Here is an 8,853-nt window from a genome sequence, read left to right on the forward strand (position 1 = left end):
TGTGGATAAATCAGCCCCTTCGGATCTAGAATCGATGAGACCTGGGATGCAGGTCCACTGGGAACAATGAGTTGCCTTAGTTGGAACTGTCGGGGTCTGGGCAACCTCCGGGCAGTTCGGGCTCTTGGTGAGCTGATGAAGGCTCACCGTCCAAGCTTTGTTTTTTTAATTGAAACGCTTGTAAATAAGTCGAGGATGGAAGTGATTAGGCAGAAGTTTAAATTTGAGGGGTGTTTTATAGTTGAAGCTAGAGGGCATAGTGGAGGCCTTGCAATGATGTGGAAGCACTCTCAGAGTATGGAGATTATATCGTTTTCTGATCACCATGTTGAGGCTATTATTAAAGATGCAGTTCTGGGAGATTGGAGACTGGTTGGGTTCTATGGGTATGCTGACAGACGTAGATAGAAAGAATCCTGGGACCTGCTAGGCAGTCTGACTGGAGATTCTCGGATGCCATGGGCTATCATTGGGGATTTCAATTGCATTCTCGTGCAGGGTGAGAAGCTGGGAGGTCCACAGTACCCGCAAGCCATGATTACACAGTTCATGGATACTATTGCTTCAGCTGCTCTGGTTGAATTGCAAATGAAGGGCAGTTTATTTACCTGGGAAAGAGGTAGGGGTTTTGACACGTGGGTTCGTGAGAAGTTAGACAGGGCGTTCGGGTCACTCAATTGGTGTTCGCGGTTTGAACAGTATGAGGTAACTAATCAGGTTACAGCATACTCTGAACACTCACCAATTCTCTTGCAGCCCTCGGGCTCTGTGCAGAAGAGAATCAGCCACCGATTTAGATTTGATCGGGCTTGGATCAAGGAGGTGGATTTTGATGATGTAGTTGTGGGTAGTTGGAACAGGAGTGCACAGCTGACCTTATCGTCACGACTTCAGGCCTACTGCAGGGATATGGATAGATGGGGGTGGAATTTTAAAGGCAAGTTCATGAGGGAGATTGCGGGTTGTAAAGCGATGTTGCAAAGGCGTCAAGATTTGTCTGACCCTGAGTCAATTGAGCTGTGTAACCTTGTCAGAAGAAGATTGAACGTGCTACTTGAGCAAGAGGAGGCTTATTGGCGCCAGAGGGCGAAGGTATTCTGGTTGAAAGAGGGTGATCTGAACATAAAGTATTTCCATGCCTGTGTCAATGCACGAAAGCAAACAAACCGCATTCAGGCACTTATGAACGAGAACGGAGTGGAAGTTAGCGATAATGCAGGCATGAGAGAGGTGGTGCGCCAATATTTCACCCATCTTTTCCATGGTGAATTACGAGCTCAGGCTATCGATGTGAGTGTTTTATCGCCTTCTGTGAATTTTGAAATGAATGAGGACCTCACTAGATCTTTTACATATAAAGAGTTTACCTGTGCTGTCAAACAAATGCATCCTGATAAGTCCCCGGGGCCGGATGGTCTCGGACCTGGCTTCTATCAGCACTACTGGCACCTGATTGGAGAGGACATATTTGAAGCCTGTACGTCATGGCTGAATTCGGCTAAATTCCCTGACCAGCTAAATGATACCCTTGTCATGCTCATTCCAAAGTGCGAAAATCCAAGGAGGATGACCGAGCTCAGGCCAATTTCGCTGTGCAACGTTGTGTATAAAATTCTGGCTAAGGTCCTTGCTAACCGACTGAAAGGGGTACTCCTTGTGGTAATTTCTGAGACCCAATCTGCTTTTGTCCCCGAAAGGTCCCTAATTGACAGTGTGCAGATAGCCTTTGAAGTCATCCATCACATGAAGAGAAAGAATAGAGGTGCCAAGGGAGAGGTGGCCCTCAAAATTGATATTAGCAAGGCCTATGATAGGGTTAATTGGAGCTTCTTGAAGGAAGTCATGATTCGAATGGGCTTCTGCTCATAATGGGTCAACTGGATTATGCTCTGTGTTAGCTCTGTCTCCTATTCCTTTATTGTCAACTCTGAAATTATGGGACCAATTAAGCCAGGTAGGGGTCTTCGCCAAGGGGACCCTCTATCTCCTTACTTGTTCCTATTGTGTGCGGAGGTGTTATCCCAATTGATTTGCAGAGCTGAAAGACAGGGTTTGTTGGAAGGGTGCAGGATAAGTACTAGAGCTCCTAGTATCACACATTTGTTTTTTGCTGATGATAGTTTCCTATTCTTTAAGGCTACATCGGAGGAATGCAACCAAATCAAGGGTATACTCCGGGAATATGAAACAATGTCAGGCCAGGCAGTCAACTTGAGTAAATCTGGAATCTTCTTTAGCGCTAATGTGAAGGAAGATCAATGAATTGGATTAAAGAATTCACTATAGGTACATACTGCGCTGGATACGGGCAGATACCTAGGGTTGCCTTCTTTAATTGGCAGGTCCAAATGTGCAATTTTTGGTTTTTTAAAGGAGCGCTTGGCAAAACGCCTTAATAATTGGACATTCAGATTCCTGTCGAAAGCAGGCAAGGAGATCCTATTGAAATCTATAGCTCAGGCCCTACCTACGTTTTGTATGAGCACCTTTCTATTACCAAGGTCGACGTGTGATGAGCTACAAAGGATGATGAACTCGTTCTGGTAGGGTAAAAAGGAAGATGGTAGTAAACGAATACACTGGGCTGAGTGGGGAAGGATGTGCACAGAGAAGAAAAAGGGAGGTTTGGGATTTCGGGACCTGAGAGAATTCAACCTTGCTATGTTAGGGAAATAGGGATGGAAATTGATTGATGAGCCTGACACTTTGGTGAGTAGAATTTTCAAAGCTAAATACTACCCTAGAGGAACTTTCCTTACCTCCAAATTGGGGAACAATCCTAGTTTCGTTTGGAGGAGTGTTTGGAGCTCAATCAGTGTGCTAAAGGAAGGATTGAGATGGTGTTTTAGACGAGGGGACCAGGTACAGGCTCATGCAGACACGTGGATCTGGAACACGAATAGACTACTTGTTGGCCCTGTGCAAAATCGTGGAAACGGTGAGGAGACCGTAGCAGATCTATTCATCCCGGGCACTAGGATCTGGAACCAGGGAAAACTAAGAGAAGTATTTAATGCTGATGTTGTGGAAGTGGTGAATAACATGGTGGTCCCTAGTGGAGCTAGACCGGATAAAATTGTCTGGCACTACACCCCGAATGGCTTATATGAGGTCAACTCGGGTTACAAGCTTCAAGCAGTGAGCCGTGGAAGGGTGTTGGAGGAAGTTACATAGAAGCGAGTCTGGGATTTTAAGATTCCTCTAAAAATCAAGATGTTTGTCTGGAAGCTAATGTCGGGATTCTTACGACTCAGAACCACGCTAGCTGCTAGGAGAGTACCTATAGCAATACACTGTATTCTTTGTCCAAATGACATTGAGCATGGTTGGCACCTATTTTCTGGTTGTGGCTATGCACATGACTGTTGGGTGAGCTGTAATCTTGAACCACCTGGAAAGGAGTGGGAGAGGATTGAAGATTGAAGATTGGGTAACGCACCTATTTGGGAATTTTAATGATGATATAGCTGAGAAAAAGGTGGTTGTCCTATGGGCTATATGGCAAACAAGGAATAACATGCTGTGGAACCAGTTGGTTAAATTCCCTCAGAAGTGACTAGATCGGCTTTTGATCTTGTTAAAGAGTGGAAGGATGCCCAAGCAAGCAGAGACGAGGGCGGACTGCTTTCTGAACCAGGTGGGGCAGCTGCTGACTCAAGGGAGGTGAGTAGGGAGGTGCCGCGGGAAGCTCGGATGACCCTAGGGGGCTGTCTATACCTTATCAGCCCCTGCAAGTCCCCAACACAAGAATTGACGGAAGCTTATTACCTAACACTCTTGTTTTTGCAGGTACCGAAGGCTTACAGGTGGGGGGTTATGCACAAAACCGACCACGTCACATTGAGCACCCACCGCAGGAGATAACGGCACCCACCGGTAGCTCTGTTGCTGCTGCATTACTGATAGGTGATTACCAAGGTCCTAGACGGTATGCTACAGAACGGGGGTGACAGAATAGGAATCTGGGAATCGACATGCCCAGCAGCTCACGAAGTACAGAATCGTCTCTCCATTTGTTGCAAAGGAGAAGCACTAATGCCCCTGATCTATCGCCGACGAACACCAATGAAGGCCGACCCCGAAGCACAGAACCGCCTGATGAACGCGTCGATCGAACACGAGGGCTGCCACTATCGCACACCAGTACAGAACAGCAGGGGTGACTAAGTTTCACACGGACACTGACCCAAGCAGATGCAGGTGTGAATTACAACCTTGCAGGAATCGGACCTAGCCACCAGACATTGCTCTGAACCATTCCTCTAGCTCTACCACGGCAGATTAAGTGGAGCAGATCGGACTCCGGATGGACTAAATGCAATGTAGACGCGGCATTATTCAAGGAAGACTTGGCGTTTGGCATGGGAGCAGTACTACGGGACAGCGAAGGTTCTTTTATTACTGGTTTTAGAGATCGATCACAGTTAGATTGGCTGAGGCAATAGCACTTCAGAGAAGCATGGAATGGATCCACAATCTTGGCTACCAGCACGTCATCTTTGAATCTGATGCAAAGGTAGTTACTGATAGCATTCATTCAACTGGTAGGGATATTACGGAATTCGGCAACACAATCGCCGATGTGAGAGCCCTACTACGAAATCACACTAGTTTTAGAGTGTTTTTTATTCCAAGGTTAGCGAACGAAGTGGCCCATCTTATGGCACGAAACGCTCGTTCCTACGCTAATTCTTTCATTCATTATTTTATTCCTGTATTCATTGAAAGCACTCTCGCTCGAAATGCTTCACAAAGTTATGAATAAAAGTTGTTTTCTTCTGTAAAAAAAAATAGTTGTTCAATGTCATATTTTCTGTGGAACTACATTTTCGATTTTCGAAAATCATCTTTTTTGAAACTTTCTCTCTCTTTACCAAACTTCATCTAAATAATCTCAAAATAAAAAAGTTGAAGAATTAAAGTTGGTTAGAATATTAGTAGTTCTTAAAATATGTCATTTTTGAAGTCGTCAATGGTGATTTTAATAGTATCAATTGAAAAAGTCCTTATTTTGCTAAAGTTGAAAACCTCAATCATCGTTTTGACAAAAACTAAACCACAGTCCTTTATCTGAAAATTAATAAAACCACATGAGTTTTATTTGAAATTTACCTTAAAAAAATAGTTCCACGTTATTTCCATTTCTTTATCTAACATGTAAAAGTATGTGATCAATTTGATTCCCACCTTTTCTTGTTTCCATGACAAAATCAATTTTCTTATTTATTATTTTCACACGTTTTCTTTTTTTCCAGTTTTTCTATTTTGTTTTTCATTTTTTCACGTTTTTCACGTCATAACGCTTTCATATTTTTAACCTTTTTTTTACATTTTTTCGTTTTTCGTTTTTTCATATTTTTCTGTTTGTCACGTTTTTCTATTTTTCACAAATTATTTACAGGGTCATTTTCCACCCATCAAAATTTCACTCTTTTCTTTTCTCGAGGTTTGACTTTGATTGGTTAATAACCGGTTAATAATTGGTTGAATTAACCAATCCATGTATTTTTTTTATTGGTTTGGTTTAAACCAATCGAATAAGACAAATAAATTGATTGACTAGTTATTTTTAGGTTGGATTGGATTGGGTAGAATCATTGGATTGGTTAGTTTTTAAGTTTCGTTCATGATTTTAGTTTCGTTCATAAGTGTTGGATCAATCTCACCGGTCCATTGAGAGGTTTAGTGGCTGACATACATATTCTTGATAGAAAATAATGGAAACATATTAGCTTTTTCTTGATGATAACATGCACAAAAGTTCCCCCAATTTATTTGAATGGGTTTCTGTATTGGTTCTCTGATTTAGCCTCAATAGTTATTATGTGTTTTAACATTGAGAAGGAAAGCTTTGAGTCAGTTGCAAAACCACCAGTGAACTCTAAAGTGATGAATATAACTTCGGAATAGGAGTATTAGGGAGCGAACTTTGCATGATGGGTGATACGGTACCAAGTTATTTGAGTTTTTGGCAGTCTGACCCCAACCATGATCTGAAGTCATCAAATGGGTCCAATCCCATCAAAGCCCATAGTTGCGTTCTTCTTGGCTTCGGCCACTTCACGTCCGAAGAATTCCCTTCAGGAGCTACTTAAGGAAACACGTGGACCAATGAGTACGCTCGATTCCAAAAGCACGTTCCTCCAACTCATATATCTTACAACAAGGAAAGATAGGGTTCGAAGACCAATCAGGTGTTGTCATGTGTCCAAGTACACTTCATTTTTACTTATAAATAGTATGGATGTTTACGACACAGGTATCTTACTTCAACTGTTTCATTACTTCATTCCTAGTTATTAGTTAGCTTGATATTATAGTTAATATCTTCTGACTTTAGCATCAGAGATGGTTCGTCGGAACATCAGCCTCCTTTTCTGACGTTCTTTGTGATCTCAGGTCACCAGAATGCAATCGGAAGTGGTGTTTACAAGAAGTTCTATATCACTTGGTATTGATAATAACTGCTTATTTTTAGTTACCATTAGTGTTTGGGTAATGAAGGATTATGGTTCCAAACAAGAGTGGTCTAAACTTTTCTCCATTGAATTGGACTCTAGAATAGGAAGGCTTGATGGCCTGTATCAACCCGTAAGAGCATCTCCAATAAGGACTACTTAGTAAGATGGTGCTTATAGTAGTGCCATGCATTGGAGAGATAAAGGGTGCTTGCTTTTTTTTATGGCAATGTTACCACTTTTTGGCACCACTGTCATCTCTTTTTTTCGATAAAAAATAAGATAAAATAATGATTCATAGGATGATGGTGGCAACTTTTGGAGTTGTTTAACATTGGAGCATTTTTCTAATAAAAATTATCAAAAGTGATGTGAATAATAAAATATTATATTTTAAGATGATGTGTTAAATTTTTGCAACTTTTAAAGTTATTGCTTGCATTTGGAGATGTTGTAAGGTACCTGAACGACATGGCATTGCTTATGTTTCAGCCTTATAGAAATGGTTTAGTATATAAGGATCCACGAAAACTAGGATACAAATTTTGGAGGATTTGTGAGATGGAAATGGAATTAACAGGGTTGAATTCAAAAGTTGAAGTAATTGCTCATATTTTCCTGGCTTGATTTCATTGAAACAAAATTTATCACTATATATCAGGCATGGTTGACTCTAGATCTAGAGAGACTTCGTGATATTTATTTTTATATTTAGTGGATTGAAGTATTATTTATGATTAATGTATTTTTTTTATCAAGTGATTATATTAAATTATATTATATATTGTAAAATTTAAATATTAAATGAGAAAAATTTAGAATGTTAGAATTTTGAGAAATGAAAAATTTAGAGGATTAAAGAGAAAATTAATGTGTTTTGAATGGATTAAGAAAAAAAAGACGATTTTATATTACAGATGAGTTGAACCAATTAAAGCTGGTAGGATATGTATTTACAAAGTGGAAAATTAGCTTATTAAACTCATTGGGTCCATAGCTCAGTTTTAGAGCATTTGACTACAGATTAAGAAGTCACCGGTTCGAACCCGGTTGGGCCCTTTTGTGATGTTTTACAGAGATTCTCATTCGCATTTTCACTATGATTATGACCTTATTTTTTGATTTTTTTTATGGAGATTCTCATCCCCTTTTGTGTTGTATAATTTAGAGGATTAAAAAAAATAATGAAATGAAGATTGCCCTGCCCGCAGCTACTACTATCAGCGTGACTTTACTAAACAAGCAAGAAAAGCCCTTTACTAATAGAAAAGAAGGTAAGGCCGACTTTCGAGCTGTAGCTTTACAACGAGAGCTCTTATGGTCATACTTAGTTAGTTAAAGTTAAAGGAGAGCAGAAAGAAAGGGAAAAAACCTAATATAGATTGTCAATAGTTAGTGTGTTTTCTTTCTTATCAGCTCTTCCTTTAGTAACGGATTCAATCTGAGCATCGCCTAATCCGAGATAGAAAGATTTAGCCTAGCTTCTTGTGTACCGCATCTAAGAACTACCGAAATAGGATTCATTTTGGCTAGAGCATCCAAATCCGCTATACATTTTACACAGGTTTGCCGTAATGCTGAAACTATTGTCAATGCATCTATTATCATTAATGCATAAATAAAGATACCAATTAGTAGTAATTGAAATCGATCATCAGAAGAAGAATTAGGTCAAAAATTAGGATACATTCTGGGAAAATAAAACTTCCATCGAAGAGAAGCAAATGAAAGGCTTTCATAAAATGGCCAATATCAGGTATATAAGCAGTGATTTCAAATCCACAGGTTAATCGTACTTTGGCAACTTTACGTAAGGAAGCGTCTGGGTTTTGGGGGATGATAGTGGAAAAGTTTGCAGAGGCGTAAAACAAATTATTTAATTAGGCATTTTGAAAATTACAATCGTTAAAACGAGTTTTAAATTTTTGTTAACGTCTATAATTTTTTCTTCTAGCATTCTTTGATGTAAATGTTGGAATTTATATTAATTCCATTCACATAATGTTCTTCAACCTTTAGTATACTCTAATTTGGGATGTTTGTTTCAGCTTTTCAGAACAACGTTTAGTGTCTAAACCGCAGGAAATATAGTATTTGGTTAAGTTTAAAAAACAACACTTTTTAGTGAGAAAATATAGTGTTTGGCTAGGTTTAAAAAACAACACTTTTTAGTGAGGAAATATAGTATTTGGTTAGGTTTAAAAAACAACTAGAAAATACGTGCATCATTCTCTTTTTTTACTACAAAATGGCCATAATAATTATACATTGCATTACACATAGTGAAGAGTCTCACTAAGGCCAACCATTCATTTTCACTACCATCCGAATGAGCCAATTTTTGGCTTTTGATGACGACTTTATATGTTACATGATGCGGTTGAAGAGCAAGTCC

General features: G+C 39.8%; 1 non-coding gene across 1 annotated transcript; it reads left to right on the top strand.

Annotated features, from left to right (window-relative positions):
- Positions 1-7,445: 7,445 nt before the first annotated feature.
- On the top strand, positions 7,446-7,517 carry TRNAC-ACA (transfer RNA cysteine (anticodon ACA)). The gene has a single exon. It is a non-coding gene; the product is annotated as a tRNA-Cys (tRNA).
- The last annotated feature ends 1,336 nt before the right edge of the window (positions 7,518-8,853 follow it).

The sequence above is a fragment of the Euphorbia lathyris genome, chromosome 1, assembly GCF_963576675.1.
Source record: "Euphorbia lathyris chromosome 1, ddEupLath1.1, whole genome shotgun sequence".
In the NCBI taxonomy this organism is placed as follows: domain Eukaryota; kingdom Viridiplantae; phylum Streptophyta; class Magnoliopsida; order Malpighiales; family Euphorbiaceae; genus Euphorbia; species Euphorbia lathyris.